The 23,807-nt window shown below is 46.4% G+C and overlaps 1 pseudogene; it reads left to right on the forward strand.

Moving 5' to 3' along the window:
• The window catches only part of LOC144948131 (receptor-type tyrosine-protein phosphatase beta-like), a 44,797-nt pseudogene that overhangs the window by 15,208 nt on the left and 5,782 nt on the right, over positions 1-23,807 (forward strand).

The following is a 23,807-nucleotide window of genomic DNA, read 5'->3' on the forward strand; positions in this document are numbered from 1 at the left end:
TCACCCGTACATTATAAAAAATGTCATTTCACACCAGCACTCCAACTCTCACTCCACTGGCTTCATGTCAGGTCTCAGATCCACTTTTAAGATTGCAATGATTGCTTTTTTTGAAGACGGTTTCGTGCTCTTGTGCCTCCATACAGTGAGGGAAAATGTATTTGATCCCCTGCTGATTTTGTACGTTTGCCCACTGACAAAAAATGATCAGTCTATAATTTTAATGGTAGGTTTATTTGAACAATGAGAGACAGAATAAGAACAAAAAAATCCAGAAAAACGCATGTCGAAAATGTTATGAATTGATTTGCATTTGAATGAGGGAAATAAATATTTGACCCCTCTGCAAAACATGACGTAGTACTTGGTGGCAAAACCCTTGTTGACAATCACAGAGGTCAGACGTTTCTATTAGTTGGCCACCAGGTTTGCACACATCTCAGGAGGGATTTTGTCCTACTCCTCTTTGCAGATCTTCTCCAAGTCATTCGGGTTTCGAGGCTGACGTTTGGAAACTCGAACCTTCATCTCCCTCCACATATTTTCTATGCGATTAAGGTTTGGAGACTGGCTAGGCCACTCCAAAACCTCAATGTGCTTCTTCTTGAGCCACTCCATTGTTGCCTTGGCCGTGTGTTTTGGGTCATTGTCATGCTGGAATACCCATCCACGACCCATTTTCAATGCCCTGGCTGAGGGAGGGAGGTTCTCACCCAAGATTTGACGGTACATGGCCACGTCCATCATCCTTTTGATGCGGTGGAGCTGTCCTGTCCCCTTAGCAGAAAAACACCCCCAAAGCATAATGTTTGCACCTCCATGTTTGACAGTGGGGATGGTGTTTTGGGGTCATAGGCAGCATTCCTCTTCCTCCAAACACGGCGAGTTGAGTTGATGCCAAAGAAACCCATGTTGGTCTCATCTGACCACAACACTTTCACCCAGTTGTCCTCTGAATCATTCAGATGTTCATTGGCAAACTTCAGACGGGCATGTATATGTGCTTTCTTGAGCAGGGGGACCTTGTGGGCGCTGCAGGATTTCAGTCCTTCACGGCGTAGTGTGTTACCAACTGTTTTCTTGGTGACTATGGTCCCAGCTGCCTTGAGATCATTGACAAGATCCTCCCTTGTAGTTCTGGGCTGATTCATCACCGTTCTCATGATCATTGCAACTCCACGAGGTGAGATCTTGCTTGGAGCGCAATGCCGAGGAAGATTGACAGTTCGTTTGTGTTTCTTCCATTTGCAAATAATCGCACCAACTGTTTTCACCTTCGCACCAAGATGCTTGGCGATGGTCTTATAACACATTCCAGCCTTGTATAGGTCTACAATCTTGTCTCTGACATCCTTGGAGAGCTCTTTGGTCTTGGCCATGGTGGAGAGTTTGTAATCTGATTGATTGATTGCTTCTGTGAACAGATGTCTTTTATACAGGTGTAATAAAAGACTTGACCACGATGTCTGGCTCAGTGTCCTTTATTTGGTTCGCACTCTGTTTCCCACACGGCTGTCCTTTATTTGTTCAGTCCCCACGGTGCTGACTCCACTGTCGCTCCCGTCACCGCCAACAGCCCCACTGTTGGTCTCCGTCGCTCCCGTAGCTCCCGTAGCAGCTCCGCTGCTGTTACTCTCACACAGCCCCTCTGGCTGTACTCGCTGCAGCTCCTCTCTCTCGGTCTCTCCCGTTGACTCTGACAGCCTCGTGGCTGTCTCTCTCTCTGTCGCTCCCGTAACTCCTGGCAGCCACACCGCTGCCTCTCTCACACAGCCTTCCTGGCTGTACTCGCTGCAGCTTCACTCCCACCAGTAGCCCACTACTGTCTCCGGGGTTGGCCCCCGCTGGCCGACGGTGCCACCCCTCTCTCGTTCGCCCGCGTGGCCTCCTCCTTTTCCAGTCTCAACCCAACTCCCCTCTCCTTCCGGTTTTACCGCTTAAGGACCCGAACCTTCCTCCCACGTCACATGACTCCACCTCCCCGTGACGTCACATCCGGAAGGTCGCTTACGCCCGCATTACACCACCCTCCCCCGTAGAGAAAAACCCAGCCAACCTCGGCTGACCAATACTAAACCGCAATGCGGCGAACCGACCTTCCCCACTAAAGGACACTAAGCATGCAATATAACAGCAAGAACAACAACACAAAGTAACATCAACGAACGTACGAGAAGCATGCAATAAATACAACAGTAAGAACAAGAACAACAACACAACATACAATCAACGAAACGTAAGCGATTTAGAACCTGTGCGGGTCGCCGGCCCGTCCCGGACGGTCGGCGGCCCACCCGCAGAACGGGAACGCGATGGAATTCGAGGAATGACAGGGGGTAATTCTCCTGTTGCGGTTGGAAGTCCACCAACGTCCCGTGTCCCTGAAGGATTAGTCTCGGGCGTGTCCCGCGAATGTGCCTGCAGCGGGGTCGGAAGGGCTGCAGGGCTCGAAGGTCCCGCAGACCTGGCAGGCGCCCTCCGAGTAGGGCCCCTCGTCCCCCGCGGTGTCACGGCCGGCCTGTCTGGAACAGGTACGACAGGCGCTCTAGCAAGATCAATGGACGCAGGCAGGGGAGAGTCGGCAGCAACAGACCCCGGCAAGGCAACATTGGGAGATGACGCATCATGTAGGGGAGCAACATATGGTTTCAAGCGCGACGTATGAACAAACCAGCGGCGAGAACCAATCTGAACGCGCGCTGACTGTGGATTGGGAACCTCGATGAGGCGTATGGGACCATGCCAAGGTTTGTGCAATTTAGGAGAGGTTCCCGGCCGTACTAGCGGACAATGGAGCCAGGCCAGGTCCTTAACCTTCCAGGGGCACTCCCCCTTGGAACGTCGAGCATACCGCTCGTTCCGGGCCTGGGCCTTGGCCGTAGCCACGCGGGCATTCTCCCGCGCCTCCGTGACCCGGCGGACCGTGTCCTGAATGTATTCAGGGAGTGGTTTACGAGGTCCCTTCACCCCGGTTCCCAATTGCACATCCACCGGCGGCACGTTTTCCCGACCATACATAAGGTAAAACGGCGAATAACCTGTAGCCGCATGAGGCGTCATCCTGTACGCCGAAAGCACTCCGGGGATGTGCAGATCCCAATCTGATTGTTGTTCACTCACAGTATGGCAAAGCATGGCAGACAATGTCCTGTTCAGCCGTTCAACCATACCATCCGTCTGCGGATGGTATGGGGATGTCCGTACTTTCTTAGTCCCAAGGCCCGCGCACACTTCCGCCAATAATTTAGAAAATAAATTTCGGCCCTGATCCGTGAGGAGTCTCTCAGGCGCCCCCTTGTCCATAATATACCCAAACAAAAAGGCGTCGGTAATGGCCGCGGCCGACTGGTCGGGCAACGGCCAGGCCATCGGCCAACGGGAGAGGTACTCAACCCCAACCAGCAAATATTTATTACCCCTCGCCGATGGTGGGAAAGGTCCCAATATGTCCAGTGCCACCAATTCATTAACTCGAGACACCTGAATTGACTGGATAGGCGGCACGTAAGGATGTTTAGGCGGCTTACGTCGGGCGCACTCAGGGCACGCGCGCACGTGCCCTACGACATCTGTCGCCATGCCGTGCCAAAAATAATGACGTTGCAACGTCAACAAGGTCTTCTGCACCCCTAAATGTAAGATTGTGTCACAATGGAGAGTTCTAATCAACTCGAATCGCAAGGACGTTGGTACCACCAGACGCCAGCGTTCCTGGAACCCTTCCCGCCACATAAGCAGACCATCTCGGAGAGCGGTTTGCGGCCCCACAGCCGAACTCGGACTCCCATTGTCCCCCGTAGACCGCTTCCGCAAGGACAACAACGACTCATCCATCATCTGTTCCCGAATCCACACAGACCGCGGCAGATTCAAAACCCCGTCTGTCGGTCCCGGTTCCATCGGAGTATCCGACTTCTCGACGGCCAACGCAAGCAGCTGAGGGGGGTTTAGAATCGGCGAACACCTATGCGTCCCCGACGCACATTTACAAGGGGCGCGCCGTGGTAATCTGGAAAGTGCGTCAGCGTTCGCATGGCGCACCCCCTTCCGATGGTGAATTTGGAAGGAAAATTCCTGTAGCGTGTCCAACCAACGTGCCAACTGTCCGGATGGCTGGTCCATTTTAAGTGCATATTGCAAGGCCGCATGATCCGTACGCACAATAAAAGAACGACCGTAAAGGTACGGTCGAAATTGCCGTAGGAAAAAAACAACCGCCAGAAGTTCTCTGCGAGTGACACAGTAGCGGGTTTCCGCAGGAGACAAGACTCGGCTACCATACGCCACGACGCGCTCTACACCCCCTTTAGACTGTGATAATACCGCCCCAATACCTGTGTCACTCGCGTCCGTATCAAGAATGAATGGGTGATTGAAATCGGGATAATCCAATGTTGGGGCCGTAGCCAATAGATCACGCAGACTCCGAAAGGCCGCCTCTTCCGGCTGTCCCCAAACAAACTTCCGTCCTTTACCCGTAAGGAGATGCAAGGGCCTCGCAATAGTCACAAAATTCGGCACAAATCTTCGATAATACGAGGCAAATCCCAAAAACCGCCGAACATCCCCCACGGTGGCCGGAGTCGGCCAATCCCGGACGCACGCCGTCTTTTCCGGATCCGTGGACACCCCCTCAGCACTCACAATGTGCCCCAAATAACGGACGGACCGTTGCAGTAGGTGGCATTTCTATGGTTTGAATTTCAAATTCGCAGAGCGCATCCTCGTGAACACTGTCTCCAGCCGCGTTAAATGTTCCTCAAATGTGCGGCTGAAGACAATAATATCGTCCAAATATATAAGACACGTCTCCCACTGCAACCCCGTCAAAACGAGCTCCATCAATCTTTGAAATGTAGCAGGGGCCGCATTCAATCCCATCGGAAGGCAGTTGAATTGAAATAACCCTTGCGGCGTACGGAATGCGGTTTTCTCCCGTGAGGACTCGTCAAGGGGAAGCTGCCAAAATCCCGAAGAGAGGTCCAGTGTAGAAAAGAACTTAGCCCCCGACAATGCGTCAAGGGAGTCGTCCATACGCGGCAGGGGGTACGCATCTGCCACCGATATCTTATTCAATTTCCGGAAATCAACACAAAATCGCAATTTGCCATCCTTTTTCTTAACCAAGACTACAGGAGCGCCCCATGGGCTGTTAGATGGCGATATAATGTCCGCAGCCAACATGTCTTCCACTGCCCCCCGAACATGTTCTCGCTCAGCAGGACTCATCCGATGCGAATTTAATCGAATAGGGGCAGCGTCGCCCGTATCAATATGATGGTAAAGCAACGAGGTGCGGCCCAAATCCAAATCATCGGAGCTGAACACATCCGAATACGTCAACAACAATTTACGCATCGCACCACGTTGCTCCATGGACAGGGAAGAATTTTCGTCACATAAGTCAGCAATCCATCGATTATCCGAACCCCTTGGCTCGGAAACACCAGCAACCACTCCCCGGCTATGCGGACAATCGTGCGTCGCAAATGCCGTAGTGGCATGTGCCACAACCGTACCGGCCTGAACACGGACGTTTTCCACCCCCGCATTAAGCACCTGTAAAAACGGTAATTGATCCGGCCGGACGATGGTCTGTACCCCAACTAACGCCAACCCGGTTGTTATCGTGGCGGACGGTGACAACAAGACCCCAACTGCTCCTAGCCGTTCAGGCAGGGGCTTCCGATACCGCAAGGGAATAAGCATCTGTGAACCAGGTGGGATGTCCACAGATGCGACGGACAGCGCCTGCACTTGTACGGCCGAAGCAGGTCGCCCCCAGGGCGACGGCAGAAACGAGATTTGACGGCCACCCGGCAATTCAATACAATTCTCATTGATTTTGATCAAAATGGGCATCTTAGCCAAAAAATCGGTGCCTAATAAACAAGGAACCGCCAAAGATCTTGAGATTAACACAACGCCCGAAGCCGACACATCCCCAATAGATAGTTTGGCATCCACCTGGCCCACGATACCCATGCTACCCCCGTTCGCAGCGACGCATGACCCGTAAACCAGACGCACGGCCCCCGGCGGGATGCCCAACAGATGGAAAATGACATCCGATATAATAGTCGCAGACGCTCCGGAGTCGACCAAAATGCGCACGTCCACCCCTTGTATAGACCCCGGTACAGTGGACGAACCCGTAGCGGCCGCGACGACTCTCCGTGCCAATTTGCGCCACTGCGTCACCGAACGACAAGGCCCCGTCGATGGCCTTTCTTTAACAACAACATTAGAATCGCACAACGAAGGTGATGGGTGAGGTGCAAAGCCTTGCCGGGTGTCTGGTGCGTGCCGACTTGCCTGTTTCGGAGGTTCTTTGGTCGGCTTGTCTGGTAATGAGGCCTCCTGCTGCGGCGGACCCGGGAAGCGGGCCCAGCAGTCCTTGGCGTAGTGGCCCCTACGGCCGCAGCGGAAGCAGTCGACATCGTTGCGCCGAAGCGCAGGCCTTGCATCCCGACGGCCCCGTACCGGCAGCGTAGCGTGCGGCCCCGGCCCGCCGCGTCCCGACCATGGAGCGGAGGCGGCCGTCAGCTCCTGAGGGCCCCGCTCATCCGGCACGTAGACCGCCTTCGTAGGGTCCCAACCCAGAGCGCCACCCTCTGCGACAGGCCCCCCCGTCCACGCCGCCACTTGCTTCCACCGACGGAGATTAAACTGCGCATCCAGGCACTTAGCTGCCGCCCGAGAAGTGAGCTTCTCATGCCCACATACAGGCATGGGGATCCCCAGATCCCGAGACAGCTCAAGCATTTTACCTAAGATGAGAGGCTCGAGCAGGTCCGGTGGCGTCTCTGGATATGCCGCCATGGCCAGCTCCAGCACCGCACCCCTGAATGCCACGGGCGATTCTTCGGGTGCTCGTTGTCGTTGAGCAAATCGCCAATGCGCATCGTCAGGTGGCTCATAAGCGTCGGCCATTTCTTCAAAAACTCCACGTAAAGTCTTCTTCTTTTCGGCCGTTATGGAACGGAAAAATCGAACTGATTCGTCATCCAGTAGAGTCGGCAACACTTCCAAGGCCTCAGCATCGGTCCATCTTGCTGAACGTACCGCCGCCAAGAATCGGCAGGCGAAAGCGCTCCAATCGCCCCCGATGGAGAATTCCTTAACTGTGGTAAGGTGGCGACTCCGACTCCTCTTCACGCCGTCTTCCAACGATGGTTCCTCTGGTGGCAAATTCAAAATGGCGTCGGCCCGCGGCGTGGCCAAGATGGCGGTTTGGCGCCGCGGAGCGCGCAAGATGGCGGCTTCTTGCCGCGTGGCTAATGGCGGCGGCAGGGCAGACAACGTGGCGGCCCGTGGACCACCTTCTGCTTCCTCCGTCGTCCTTGGCGTGACGAGATGACACAGTTGCGCCAGGACGTCCTTGAGTGCCTCCCGTTGCTCCGCCATCTGTTGCCATCGTGGATCAGCGTCCGATGATGTTGACGGCCCCGCCATCGCGCCGACATCTTCAACTCCAGTCCCCGTGCTCGCTTCAGCAGGGCTCTCCTCCACCACCCCAGCAGAATCCATGGTTGGAGGGAGATCGTCGTCGTCGGACGAAGAAGCCGATGCTGGCGCCGGAGTAATTTTTTTTCTTACTTGCTTCGACATGCCGTTTCACTTCTGACACCAGTGTAATAAAAGACTTGACCACGATGTCTGGCTCAGTGTCCTTTATTTGGTTCGCACTCTGTTTCCCACACGGCTGTCCTTTATTTGTTCAGTCCCCACGGTGCTGACTCCGCTGTCGCTCCCGTCACCGCCAACAGCCCCACTGTTGGTCTCCGTCGCTCCCGTAGCTCCCGTAGCAGCTCCGCTGCTGTTACTCTCACACAGCCCCTCTGGCTGTACTCGCTGCAGCTCCTCTCTCTCGGTCTCTCCCGTTGACTCTGACAGCCTCGTGGCTGTCTCTCTCTGTCGCTCCCGTAACTCCTGGCAGCCACACCACTGCCTCTCTCACACAGCCTTCCTGGCTGTACTCGCTGCAGCTTCACTCCCACCAGTAGCCCACTACTGTCTCCGGGGTTGGCCCCCGCTGGCCGACGGTGCCACCCCTCTCTCGTTCGCCCGCGTGGCCTCCTCCTTTTCCAGTCTCAACCCAACTCCCCTCTCCTTCCGGTTTTACCGCTTAAGGACCCGAACCTTCCTCCCACGTCACATGACTCCACCTCCCCGTGACGTCACATCCGGAAGGTCGCTTACGCCCCCATTACACAGGTAACAAGCTGAGATTAGGAGCACTCCCTTTAAGAGTGTGCTCCTAATCTCAGCTCGTTACCTGTATAAAAGACACATGGGAGCCAGAAATCTTTCTGATTGAGAGGGGGTCAAATACTTATTTCCCTCGTTAAAATGCAAATCAATTTATAATATTTTTGACATGCGTTTTTCTGGATTTTTTTGTTATTCTGTCTCTCACTGTTCAAATAAGCCTACCATTAAAATTATAGACTGATCATTTTTTTGTCAGTGGGCAAACGGACAAAATCAGCAGGGGACCAAATACTTTTTTCCCTCACTGTACCTCTCTTCTCTCATATTACTTTAACCTTTTGGGATGTTGTAACCACCCACAAAATGAAGGCCTTCATCTTACAAAGCCCACAGTCATCAACCTTCATTTCCACGGTGGAGGTCGTTTCTGCTCTCGAATGTCTGGAATTGACTCTCCCCCTTGAAACCTTTAACGCATTGAGAGCTGCTTTTCTTGTTCAAGTCAAGACTTAAGCCCCATTTGTTTTCACAAGCACGGAGCTAAAGCAATGTTTTTCCAAGTGAAGCATTTGCAGATGCGGTTGCATCTAGATGCTATATAATTGTATTATAGTGTACAAAAACATAACTAAAAACAGAAAGAGCAGTCGCAAGCTCCGGCTGTTATTTTTACACATCGCATTTGCTCTGCAATCACTTGTTCACCGAGTTTTTACCTCAAATGCCCTTCGTTATGCTGCCACAACACATACTGTATGCGAGGTCCGACACATTTCGTTATTATGATGATCATTATGTTTAATGGATATTGTATGGGTTGATTCTTTTTTTAACAGCCTTTGCAACGGGTTTGCATAATGCAGCAGGGGGCAGTGCAGCAAACGATTGTTGTACTGTACAGTAAGTGCTTGCTTAACATGTGTTGTGACACAACGCGGATGTGCGCCGTTATTATAACACAGAACGCACACTGTTATTATAACCCGGAATGTGTGCCATTATTTTAACGCGGAACGTGCGCTGTTATTATAACGCGGAACGTGCATCGTTATTATGACGTGGAATGTACACCGTTATCATAATACGGAACGTGCACCGTTATTATGACGTGGATCGTGCGCCATTATTCTAACGCGGAATGTGCACAGTTACTATAAAGCAAAACGCAAGCCGTTATAAAGCAGAATGTTCTCCATTATTATAACGTGGAACATGCGCCATTACTATAATGCAGATCGTGCGTCATTATAAAGCAGAACGCTATTGTTATAATGCAAAATGCACACAATTTTTATAACATGGAATGCGCACCATTATAACGTGGGACGTGCACCATTATAATGTGGAACACGCGCTGTAATAACGCGGAATGTGCACCATTATTATAACACAGAACGCGTGCCGTTATTATAACATGGAATGGGCGCCATTATCATAACGCGGACCGTGCATCATTATTATAACGTGGAATGTGTGCCATTATAAAATGGAATTGCATCATTATTATAACACAGAATGCGCACCGTTGTAAAGTGGAATATGCGCCGTTGTAAAGCGGAATGTGCACCGTTATAATGCAGAACGTGCACCAATGTATCGTGGATCGCGCACCATTGTAAAGCAGAACACACGCTGTTATAACGTAGAACGTGCGCTGTTACAACATGGAATGATATTTTTTCACAGTGCCAGCCAAAGTCAATGTCAGCACCATTGCCAAGAATGCGACCACCATAACGGTGTCATGGAACATGTCCTCTGTTGACCTGTCCTCCTATACCAGGGGTCGGCAACCTGCGGCTCCGGAGCCGCATGCGGCTCTTTTGAACCTTGACCGCGGCTCCGGGGCGGATGCTAGCGAGGGGAGGAGGCGCACTGTGACACCTGCTCTGGCGTTGCCGCTGCTGACAGGTCGCCGCTCCGCTCCACACTGCCCGCCCGGTGACAGGCAATAACGTTGCCGTTGCTTTGTCACATGTTTGGAAGAAGTAAAAACCTTCCTGGGCAGCAAAGAGCTCACCTTTGCTGAGCTGGAACAGCCAGAGTGGCTGGAAAAATTACATTTTATGGTAGACATGACAGCACATCTAAACACGCTAAATACAACCCTTCAGGGGAAAGGAGGCACAGCCCTGCACATGCTGGAGGAGGTTTTGGCATTCGAGCGCAAGTTGACAGTGTTTGTCAAAGATTTACAGAGAGGTACACTGTCTCACTTTCCCTCTTTGAGAGAGTTCAAACAAAGTCATGATACGATAAATTTGGAATATTTCAAGTCTGCAATCACCACAATGCAAAGTTTGTTTGGGAAACGATTCTGTGAGTTCAGAGAGGAAAAAACGACATTATCCTTCCCTGTCACTCCCCTGGCGATCGATCCATCCCTATTGAATATGACTGCATTTGCAGGTGTAAGTCAACCTGATCTTGAGATGGAACTGGCCGATATAGCCGACAAAGATATATGGGTGTCCAAGTTCAAATGCTTGACCGCTACTCTTGAGGATGTTGCCCGTCAGAAGGCCATTCTGGCTCAGAATCATAAATGGAGTGATATTGAAAACCTTCCCAAACAGGACAAACTTGTATTCGAAACATGGAATGCCATCCCCAACACTTATATAAACATGCATTTGGAGTCCTGTCGATCTTCGGCTCCACATATGTATGTGAGCAGGTCTTCTCCAACATGAACTATATTAAAAACAAACATCGATCACGCTTTACAGATGACAGCTTGCAAGCCTGTGTGAAAATGAAGGTGACGTCTTACAGCCCTGATGTGCAGACACTGTGCACTGAGGTTCAGGAGCAAAAATCCCATTAACCAGGTAATTTAGCTATTAATTTGCAAAAATATATTTTACATTGTTAAGTGAAAAAGTCCTTTTTTTTATTCAGATTGACAGCTGACTGCACGATCCTGTATATAGCAATAAGGTTAGAAACAATATATGCAGTGTTATATTTGTTTTAAATGTTGCAATGGTTTTGCGGCTCCCAGTTTATTTTTTCCTTCGGAAACGGGTCCAAGTGGCTCTTTATGTCTTAAAGGTTGCAGACCCCTGTCCTATACCATCTCCTTAAAAGAGCGTCAAGACGGACCAGATATTCAATTTATGTCCAGAATAACATTACCACAGAGCGTTACATTTACTGGTCTGGTACCTGGAAGGAATTATTTTATTTTCGTGACAATCAACATCCGGGGATCATATACTATATCAGTCACTGTCACGGAGAGAACATGTAAGTATGTCACAAGTCATCGCCATCATGGAAGGAATGCCATCCATAAATAAATATACACGGGATTATAGAGACTGGGAGGGAAGGTGATGCAGAGGGAATAGTCTGTTCTATAATGCTGCAGGTTGTTTTCATGATTTTGGATATAACGGGATTAATGTATTAGGGAACACGTGTTTTGTTTATATAACGTGAATTCGAATTGGATATAACGCGATCGAATGAACAGAAATAGGAATAAGTGGTCGTACGGCTGCCTCGGTGCAGCATTGCACAAGGCATTGGGATGCTGCTGGATGCTTCTAAATGTTACCCATGCACTAAAGTCTTTGACTGAGCATGCATCTCACATGTTATAGGGGACTGTATTTTACCCCACATATTATATATTATTTATTAACGTGATTTTTTCTTAATGCAGTATTCTTCAGGAGAACAGGCTGTAATATTATTAAGATGGGTGCAGCAGTGGCTAACAGGAGTTTTCTTTTCATGGATAATAAGATGAAAACAGTGACAGGGGGCCATATTTTGACATGGGTGCTGCCATGGTGTAATGCTTTAGTCCACGAGACTTAACAATCCAGAGATCACCAGTTCGATTCCATCTTAAATGGCATCAGTTAAACAATGGGCAAGTGTCTTTAACCCCCCCCTCTCCCACCACCCCTATCCTCAGTCCACCCAGTGGTGTGAGAAAAACAATGTAGGGTGAAAACTTCATATTTTCCTTTGCTGCTGAAGGTATTAATGTAAACCACGCCTGTCACTATTTCACAGTGCCCTCCAAACCTACTTTGTCCATCACTGCCAATACCATGACGACTATGACGGTGTCGTGGGCAGCCCCTGCCTCTGACGTGGACTACTACCTGGTCTACTTGAGAGAGACGGCAAACGGAACCTTAGTCAAAACCAATAATGTAACTTCCAGACCAACAACGTTCAATGAACTGGTTCCTGGGAGGAATTATTCTGTCTCTATAGAGGCTCACAGCGCGGATCTGTTCCAGATATCAGATGCAGTCATGAGTAGAACCTGTAAGTAACTACAACTAAACCATCACACAAACTCTAGTCGTCACAGTGGCGGCTTTTGGCTGACGAACGAGGTTCACCACATTGCACGGCACATTGCGATATGCTTCTGCGGCCGTATGGAATGCTCGTACTTCTGATATTAGGAAGCCACTGGAGCTATGCACTTTTGAATCATCCTGATTGACAAACTCATTTCTTTAGAATGTTTTTTTTTGTGTTTAGATTGTTTGTCCTTCCTCCACACCTCCGATTAGCCCGGTTGGCTACGAACGATGCGAAATAAGTTCAACATACATACGTGCCTGGTGTGAGTTATTCATTACGGGGAAAGAAAGACGTAACTTGAGTCCAGTGCAATTGTTTTTATTAAATGTAAATGTAATTCTCTGTAACCCCAAAAAGCATCAGTTCCCCTCCCCTGAAGCAGCAACATCATCTCCATTTCTCTGGCACCTCCGTTCTTGAACTGATCTTAAGTCCATATCAAAGGAATTGTAAATACGATATTTTATCTGATGTACTTTTTGGTTCTTTCGGTAAAGTCACATAGGTGAAAAAAAGTTAAATCACGACGTTTCGATTGCAACACAAGCAATTATCATCAGGTGTGACAACCACAGCAATATTTTTTTACTGAAGTGGGAGATATGCTGGAGTTAAGGGGTTTATATAAGTCAGAGAGGGAGGTGGGGGGGATAAGGGGAGGGGAAGCATTTCGTGTGCGCTAGAGACTGGAACGTGAGACTGGGCAGGGGTGGGCTAGAAGTAAGTGCATACGGAGCCTTGAGGTGCGCGGGGGGAGAGGGAGAGCAAAGCACCAACACGGTTGCGGCCAAAACAGATGATGGTGCTCAAAGCAAAACAAACCAAATAGCCGCACTGCTAAATCCTGAGGATGCAATTAACTTGGTAAAATAGACTAGTATCCGGTAAATAAGATGAAACAACTATCAACCGTTGCTCAATTTGTATCCATCCTCTCGGTTGAAGTTACGCCTATGTTTATATATCTGGATGGCTTCATGAACATATCTTTGATGGTAGCCAGACGGCTTGCAGAGTACCTTGGTCTCAGAGAAAACAATATCATGAGAGCCTACAGCATTATAGCAATGATCAGCAATGACGGAGGAATTTGTTCTGCCGTGGTTCAGATCTGACTTATGCTCGCGGATACGATCAGAGACATGACGTTTACTTTTATTATTATAATATTTGTTTTCACCTACGTGACTTTACCGAAAGAACCAAAGAGTATGGATGCTTGCAGTCACGAAAACTTCAAATCTAGCATGTGTCTGACGTGTTGCAAGTTACTTTAGAAACTTTAGTTAACGATATACACGCATCCCTTTAACCGAGTTTGTGTCAAACGTTGTTATTTTCTGTTGTAGTGCCTCCAAAAGTCAATGTCACCATCAGTGTCAGCAGCCCTACAGCCATGACGGTCTCATGGGTGGCTCCTATTTCAGACCTTGACTACTACGTGGTCTACTTAAGTGAAACGTACAACGTAACAGCAGTGAAGAGCTTCATTTTGTCCTCCACCATTACAACAACAGAATTTACTGATCTGGTCCCTGGTAGAAGTTATAACGCTTCTGTAACAGTATACAGTGGCATCAACTCCCAACCGTCAGACATTGTCACGAATAAAACCTGTAAGTATATGCATTGTTTATATGTACATAATCATTTGGATGAGCACCACAGAAGAAATGCATTTTCACAAGCAAAAGCATCCACAATAAATATAATCTAGGTATTTTATTAGGAGACATTTGTAAACAGTCACTGTCGTTAAAAATTTTTATTTGTTTTGAGCCAAGTTAAAAAAATTGAATTCTAAATTCGAAGAGAAATGGTCATTACATTATAATACATTGCATTAATACATGTCGACTTCTCCTTGGTTAACACAACTTTATTTACCAATGCCAACTGTGTCAATGTCTCTAAACCTCCAAAATATAACTAACAATGATAGTTAAATAAAAAACCATCACGTGGCAATTCATAAACAATTTGTAATACAACAGGAACACGTTAGATAATTATATAGTGCAGCTTTAGAAGGCAGACCTAAATGATGATTAAGTAATGAAAACATAACATTTCAGCATGTTAAAACAGGATAATTAGTTTTCATTGCAAACCGAATGCTATGATCTACGTTTAATAAACAGGGGTATTAATGGACAAAAGATGAAAAGAAGAAGTGCAGGCTGGGAGACAGAGCATGCTATTAGAAGCGACGATGGCCAGTGGTTGAGTGGCATCAATAGGAGGGAGTGTGCATGGGAGTGTATTCACCTTGGGGATGGAACGATAAAATCAGATCTACTGCAGGAGCTAGATGGACTGTTACATTATAGAATTAATGAGGGATTCTGATGTCTTACGGAAGACTTCATCCATAATTATATTGATTACGGCTGATGTTGATGACAAAGCTTTACATTATTTAGTATTACATTGCATAGCAGCATCGTTTCCAAAGATCAACGTGGGAGCACACTTCACACAACCCACAAGATACTTCCAAGCTTCCCCAAAGTCAACATAGGGCCATCATCACCCACACTGGCATCAAAATCCCTGTGATTGTGTCGAAACTATTACCAAGGTCGAACCTGGTCAAAGCTGACTGGGACCAATATAAGGAGGCTGTAGAGAGAGTGGGGAGTCATTCCCATGACAGCGGAACGCTATCACCCTTTTATTTGCCTCCTTACTGCAGCTGCAATGAAGAGCATCCCCCAAAGCTTCCAGAAAGACTGCCCCTGCTGGACAAAAGAGACCCAGGACCTGTTCCGACAGTACAGCCAGTTGGGCAGCCCACAGGTTGGAAAGGCCCTTCTAGGCTGCTAGGCTAGATAGTATCTCCCCAAAATTCCTCCATCACTTAAGCCCTAGGGGACTCCAATGGCTGGCAAAACTGTACACCAAAACCATGAAAACGGGATGCATCCCAAAAGCATGGCAGAAGGCAATGGTCGACCCGGGAAGCTATAGGCCAATATCACTCCTCTGCACGACCTATAAACTCCTGGAACACATCATCCTCCTGAGAATCACCCCCCTTGTCGAGTCTAATCTATGCAGAACAAGCTGGATTCCGTCTTGGATGCAGCTACTGTGACTAAATTTTGGCCCTTGCGAAAAAAATTGTGGCTATATTCCAGAAATCCAAGACCAGTGAACACTCTGAAAGTGACATTCTGCGGCAACACTGCGACACGACCCTACTCCGATATGTCTAAATGAAGCTGGATCCTACGCTCACATTCTACGACCACCTGAGAAAGGTAGCCGCCAAGACCAAAACAAGGGTCAACCTGGTCCAGAAACTGGCAAGCACATGCTGGGGAGTATCAGCACCAGTGCTACGGACATCAATGATGGTCCTTGTGTACTCTGTAGCCGAGTACTATGCACCAATGGACCAGAAGTTGTCACACTCGACTTGTTGATGTCCAACTGAACACTACAAAGTGGTCTATCATTGGAACCCTCAAGTGGATCCCAACACACTGGCTGCCCGTGCTGCTAAATATGCCTTCCCCACCGATACACCGCAATGCTGCAAACACGCGGAAGTACTGCAAATCGAGGAAAGTCGCCTTGCCATTCATCAGTACTTTACTAACGTCCCTCGTCATTACTTGAAGTCACACAAGCCCTTTTGATCCAATGTGCTTCCCCTTATTCAATGCAGATTGAACCTCGATTAATTCTGGAGAGCTGAATGGAGTTCAAAATCACTCACAAATATTTCGATTTAAAGCTTTCGTGACTGCAGGGATTCATCTTCTTGGTTCTTTCGGTAAAGACACGTAGAAGGAAAATAATAAAAATAAAACATAATAAAATAACTCTGACGACGTTTCGGCCACAGGACGGCTGCTTGCGTTGTAGCCGAAACGTCGTGAGAATTATTTTATTATGTTTAATTTTTATTATTTTATTATTTTCCTTCTACGTGACTTTACCGAAGGAACCAAGAAGACACTCACAAATACCCTGTGAAAGACCCAATGCAGTATATCCATGGGTTTGATGTTCCACAAAGCTCATGGTAAACTCTTAGCCGTATCTGCACAAACCATGGCAGTAAATGCGCAGACCTGATCCACAAATGGAAATGTAAAGCTGTCCAGTGTGCAACTGTGGTCATTCAGAACAGTGGCTGTGCAACATTTGACGACCCAATGCCCGATCCACAAATATAAAGGAGACATCACAGTGATACATTCTGCTGCTCCTGACGCGGTTACCTGGCTTGACTACCTGAATATGAAATTGTAGTTGTTGCTCTGCATCTACATTAGCCATACGGAAGAATTTCACACCTGCCCTTGTATCTATGTTGAACTTTGTTTGCACCATATGTAGCCAACCGTGCTAATCAGAGTTGCGAGGGAAGAACAACGAACTAACACACAAAAAGCAGTTCTAAATAAATAGGACTTCAACCTGCATGTAAAAGTGCATAGGCCCAGTGGCTCCCTAATATTGGAAGATCGTTTCAGACGGGTGCAGACGCGCATCTGAAAGCCCATAATCTTGACCGTCAAATAATGAAGCAACTCCTCTCAGTCATATGGGCAAATATATATCAATGCATACCTCATCATGATGGCCAATAGACACTCGTTTAAACATGTTGCCTAGCGATCAAGATGCAGTGCCTTTAACTCTAATATTCAGCCACGCGTATTCTGACATAATAGGCACATGCTGATGCAACGATTATTGCATCACACTGCATGCATTACATAGTGAGTTTGAGAAACGCTTTTTTAATATTCGTATACATTGAGTGTACTAATTACATGTGACCTCTGTAGCCAATAAGAGTTTATCCAATACATTCACAATGAATATTGTAAAAAAAAATCCATGAATTATTAAACGGAATCATTACCCCGAATTGTGACAATTTATCACACCGCATGGTAGGCGAATCATTACATGACTGTACCCATTTGTGTGTTTGTGTGTGTTTAAATTAGACTTGCCAATTCGGCTGGCTGGGAGTAACACCGCATGTCAGGGCCGGGTGGAGGTGTTCTACAATGGCCAGTGGGGCACGGTGTGTGACGACCTCTGGAGCCCACAGGATGCCAAGGTCGTGTGTCGTCAGCTGGGTTGTGGGCTCACTGGCTTTGCCGTGTCATTGGCTTACTTTGGATTGGGCAGTGGCCCTATCTGGCTCGACGATGTTCAGTGCTCTGGTTATGAGACTCAGCTTTCCGACTGTAGTCATCATCCCTGGGGGACGCACAACTGCGGCCACTATGACGATGCCTCAGTCATCTGCTTGCAAGGTTACTTAAATGAATGTGTGTTGGTCAACACGTATTTGTGCTCTGTTGTCTTGTTATTGCATACCCAAGAACATTGTTCATTGCTAGCAATACATTTATTCTTTATCCACATAAGATCAATTTAATATATGTGTTTCATGCATTATTTCGAAAGTTTATCCTAAAACTGATATTTGAAAGTTTAAATTGGATTCAACAACAAATTTCCACGTGAGAAGTCACTTCATTGAGCTATAAGTTTTGGCTTGGTCACTTCTGAAAAAGATCTACAGTGTATAGTACATAGATCAGAGGGTATTACCTGCTAAAATAATAAATGTAAAATTAACTAAATTATTATTTGAATAGATAAAACTAACTTAAATTGGCCGAAAATGTATGCAGGCCAGGAGAAAATAATAACTTACACACAAAATGTGTCTAACAGCAACACGTAACTGGAATCTCAGCATCCTATGCGTGTTCAGATGACATTCCCAACATTTTTTGTGATATGTTATTTCTTCTACCTAAAAAAATACAATCTAAACATCAAATATTAATTCAATACAATATTCTCACGTTTTTAAATTCACAGGTGAATCGTAAATCCATTAAACAATGAATTTTCAACTCCAGGTACTCATAAGAATTGTTCAATTAATATTACAAATGAAACAATTTATTGACACATTCCATTTAAAATAATTAGATTTACATACAGTACTTTCATAAAGGGTGGTTATTACATCCACAGTTAGAAATGTTTTCAATTCGTCTGTCTATTAATAATTTGACCATTTTTTCTTAAAATAATTACAATACTAATTGCTAAAATGTCACCCATGCCTTTTGCAGTGCCAAGTTTCATCGTTTTAACCATCACCAACAAGACTACCACGACCATGACAGTCTCAGGGACGACTTCTCTCCCGGAATTGTTCTCCTACTCGGCCTACTTGCGAGAGACTGCGAGTGGATATTTGGTTACAACATTGCCTATTAACTCATCAACGGAAACATTTACTGGCCTGGTTCCTGGAAGGAACTACTCCGTGTCTGTGCAGGCTTCAAACACAACCTTTTCATATGAGTCAGATGTGGTAACGGGCAGAACTTGAAAGTACCAATGTGGTGAACTGTTCGTGCTATATTAAAATAGACAGAAATGTGTGTATGCTACTATATCGCTATATATGATAGCGCATTTGTATCTTAATATTGTATTGCTTAATTTGGTATTGAAAACGTTGTACCACCATATGATGCTGCCATTGTCCCTGCATGTAAAATAGACGCATGCACAATTCACATGTTTATCATGGTTGGCTACGTACAGTGCCAAATAAGTTCTACATACATACACATGCAATAGTGATGGGATCGAGACTCCTCACCCGACCTCGGTTACTCGTATACAACGAACCTCCTTATCAATGTCTGCGGTATAAAGCCCAGCCCGACAATTGAAACAACCCTGTGGGGACTTAAAATCAACAGCGTTTTAAAATGTTCGTCCATTTTATTGTAAACCCTTGACATTATGGCTGGGTAGGCAACTGGTAAACTGCAGCGATCATGGGCCTTCTTCTTGGAAACTCTGGCACAGTTATTTTTAACCCTCATGTGATCATAACACAAGCACGAGGATAAGTAGTGAGTTCGGAGTCGGGCGGTTCCCACCCCCGTGGAGCTTGTTGAGGGGTGTGCATGCAGGGAGGTTGGTATTGCCCTCCTTCCCCCCTTTTGGGATTCAGTCACCACCCTGCGGGACTTTTGTTATGACAACTCCACTTGGCATGTGGAGGCTCCCCCAACTTTTGTCCCGGATCTTTAATTCTCCCCTCACCATATAATAATAACCGACGCTACCTCTTGTAGTCCGCATGTGTGTGGGCTAATGAACCCTATCGACTCCGCATCTATTGACCCAGGGGTATTGAGGGTCTCAGTCCACGTAATTTTTTGTACCCCCCCCCCCCCCCTTTGTTTCGGTCCGTGCCTTATACTGGGCTCTTGTTTTGTTGCAAATAAAACACGTACTTTTCTCCTCATAATATAGTTGGACCAAAAGAAGAAGGCATATACAAAATATATGGTGATTGTGGTAACTTATGTGTTATATGCCACTTCAGTGGCATAAGTTAATTACGTAATTAGCCCTTTCACTTCGTCTCCCAATCATTTTATTTGACATTGCAGTGCCTCCAAAAGTCAATGTCACCGTCATCGTCCACAACTCTACAGCCATGACGGTCTTATGGGTGGCTCCAATTTCAGATGTTGACTCCTACATAGTCTACTTAAATGAAACTAACGACGCATCAGCAGCATATCACTTCAATTTTTCCTCCAATGTTACAATGCAGCGCTTCATTGGTTTTGTTCCTGGTAGAAGTTACCAGATATCTGTAACAGCATACAGTGGCATCAACTCCCAATCATCAGCCATCGTTATTAAAAGGAGCTGTGAGTATTTCCTTGATTATACATTTATTGTTATTTTTGTTATAAAAATGTGTGCAGCCATGTTGAGAGCATTATAATTTCGATTGCAGGTTTAATTTTCGTTCGAATTTTGTCCAAATATTTACGTATTTAATCACTTGTTCACGAACAACATAGGATATATTTACTCAGTATTTATACAGAAATGAATACCTCAATCATGGAATGATCCATTTGTGGAGGCTTCCAATGCGTCCTTCTAAGCTTGGTCAGATATGGTTATGGACAGATATTGTGTGGTACCGATGAAGTCAACTGTTAAAACTATATTAATATAGACATTAATCTGTGTATGCTACTAAATATCACTATATATAACTGCATTGTGTATCTTACATATTGTATTACTTAATTTGGTATTGAAAGCGTTTCACCATGCTATGCTGCCATTGTTCCTGCATTTAAAACAGACAAATGCACGATTCACACGTTTGTTACCTTCACGTGAGCTCTTGTTTTGTTGCAAATAAAACACGGACTTTTCTCATCAATATATATTTGGACAAAAAAAAGAGAGCATATAGAAAACATATGGTGATCGTTGAATATAATGTGTTACATGCCAGTTTTGTGGCTTAAGTTGAGGATATAACAGGTTTTTTGAGCTAGATTGTGTAAATATTAATGCGTAGTTAAACCCGCCACCACCTGATACAGCCAATAAGTAAGGTTTGTCACATAAACAGAACATGCTGATTCGTTACTAGTGTAGTGAATGACTTGGAGACGTATCTCTTGGAGGCAATTCTTTAATTAACACCGAGCACACTGTTACACACTCTGCACTGTTACACAACGCTCTCTCTCTCACTTAAACGCAACGCTATACTGGTAGCTAGCCAACAACCAAAGCTAGCCATCTGACACTGACGGTGCTGAGCTAAGACAGCCAACTACTACTAGCAGCACAATTATTAAGTGGGCAACGACAACGATGAAGGCACGAAACGACAGTGGCCAAGGCGACAGCAGCGACGACGACGACGAGGGGATCCCACTCCAACGACGGCGACCCCGAGCCTTCACTCAGGGTCCCCTTTAATCCTGTTAGCGTGGCCTCGTTCCGCCACAGCCACGCCCCCCTTCTGGAACTTACGAGCGGGCTCTCGATGCGTCCCTTTGTAACCTTTATCCTAGATCCTTCTCGGTCTATGACGTGGCCTGCTTTCAATCAGTGCTGCTTCACTCTGCAGATCCCCTTCCCTACCAGCAGCAAGCACTATGCTACATAGTAAACCATTTCATGTCACTACACTAGTACAGTACATCCGGGTATTCGAAAGTAAATCCACAACATTTACAATTCAAGTACGACGTTTCACCGGTAATTATAATTAGCATCATCAGGCGACAGTGAGAGTTGTGGATACATCATCTTGTTCGTTCATAAATAGAGGAATACATGTGATGTGATCACGTTAGCCATGTTAAGGGACATTCGAATTTGAACTATGTATTATTTTAACGCGGAATTTCTCAAATTTTACTTATTTAATTGCCTATTTACTAACAACAAAGGACAAATTCACTAAATGTCCATGCAGACATAAATACCTCAATCATGGAATGATGCCTCTGTCAATGTTAAGACCAGAAGCAGGTGGATGGCTTAACTATTCTGGCAAATCGCCTGATGATGATGGCTGCAATTTCCAGCGAAACGTCGCACTAAAATTGTAAATGTTGTGGATTCACTCTTCAAACACACCGGTGGGCTGAAGTAGTAAACTATTTGGCATTTTTTTTACGTGACAAATCCCTTACTGATTGGCCATGTTGGGTGGTGGAGGGTTTCGACACATTTATAAATAATTACGCGATCTAACCCAAAAACATTTATTATGAATCTTTAAACAGCATATATACATATCAAACACGTAATTGAAAACCATTTTCATGAGCATTTAAAACCAACCCTGTCTACTTGCAAATTGTACATTTTGAATAGAAAATGTATTTGTGAAATGTGTAATGACAGAAAAATTACCCCAAGACATATGCAGCTGAATTTCTATTTAAAACTAAGCAAAGATCTAAAAAACACATTTACAATGACTATTATTGGTCGTGAAAGCCTACGTGTTACAAAGAAAAATTTAAAGTGCTCAAAGACTCGAAGAAGTGCATGCTGGGATGCACCAATAGACAGGACATGTCAGTAGAAGGGATAACGGCCAGTGGTTGAGTGGCATCAATAGGAGGGAACGTGCCTGAGAGTGTTATGCATCCGGGAGATGTAGAAATGAAATAAGTTTATTGCATTCGCTAGATGGACTGTCACATTACAGAATCATCAGGGATGCTGATGTCTTGGGGAAACCTTCATTCAGAAGTAGACTGATCATGGCTGATGTTGATGACAAAGTTTAATATGATTTACTATTACATTGCATAGCACCATCGTTTCCAAGAATCAAAGTAGGAGCATACTTCACCGATCCTGCAAAATACTTCCAAGCTTCCCCAAAAGTCACTATAGGCCCATAATTGTCCACATTGGCATCGAAATCCCCGTGATTGTGTAAAAAACGATTACCAAGGTGGAACCAGTCAAAGTTGACTGGGGCCAATATTAGGAGGCTGTAGAGAGAGTTGCGCGTCAAATGCCCACGCAACCGGAATGCTATCATCATTTTATTAGCCTCCTTACAGCAGCCACAAAGAAGCGCAACCCGCGAGGCTTCCAGAAAGAATCCACTCCCTGCTGGACAAAAGAAACCTAGGACCTGCTCCGACAGTACATCCAGGTGGGCAGCCAGATATTTGATTGAGCCTGCTGGAGTCTTTAGACTAAGCCAGATGTAAGCGGTGGATTGAGTGTTGAAAGCTAGGACTTCACTCACTCCAGCTGCAATACCTTGGCACTACTGCAACACCTAGGTTCTGCTAATCTAACATAATACTGGACAGCAAGGGTTCTGCCCAACTTTATTGCCTCCAAACTATTGGAAAACAAAATGACTGTTTGACAAAAACATCAAGTGAGAGATCCATTGCCAATTACACCAGACAATGGCCTCACTGTCTGCACAAGACCCCACCGCCATGAACACAGAGGAAGTGAGGGAGGGTCTGGCTGAAATGAAGAAAAACAAGGCTGCCCACCCCCACAAATTCCTTCATCACTTAGCTTCTAGGGGACCTGGCAAAACTGTACACCAAAACTATGAAAATAGGATGAATTCCAAAAGTATTGTAGGAGGCAATAATCATTGCCGTACCCAAACTGGGAAAGCCAACTGGTAACCTGGAAAGCTTTCGGCCAATACCACTCATGTGCACGACCTAAAAACTCCTGGAAAACATAATCCTCCAGAGAATTGTAGAGTCTGATCCCTGCAGAATAAGCGGGATTCCAGCCTTGATGCAGCTGCTGTGACCCAATTTTGGCACATGCGATGCACATTGAGACCATATTCCAGAAGAAATTCAAGACCAGCGCACAGTCTGAAAGTTACCTTCTGTGGCAATAATGTGTGACATGAC

This window comes from Lampetra fluviatilis, chromosome 48 (assembly GCF_964198595.1).
Source record: "Lampetra fluviatilis chromosome 48, kcLamFluv1.1, whole genome shotgun sequence".
Lineage (NCBI taxonomy): Eukaryota > Metazoa > Chordata > Hyperoartia > Petromyzontiformes > Petromyzontidae > Lampetra > Lampetra fluviatilis.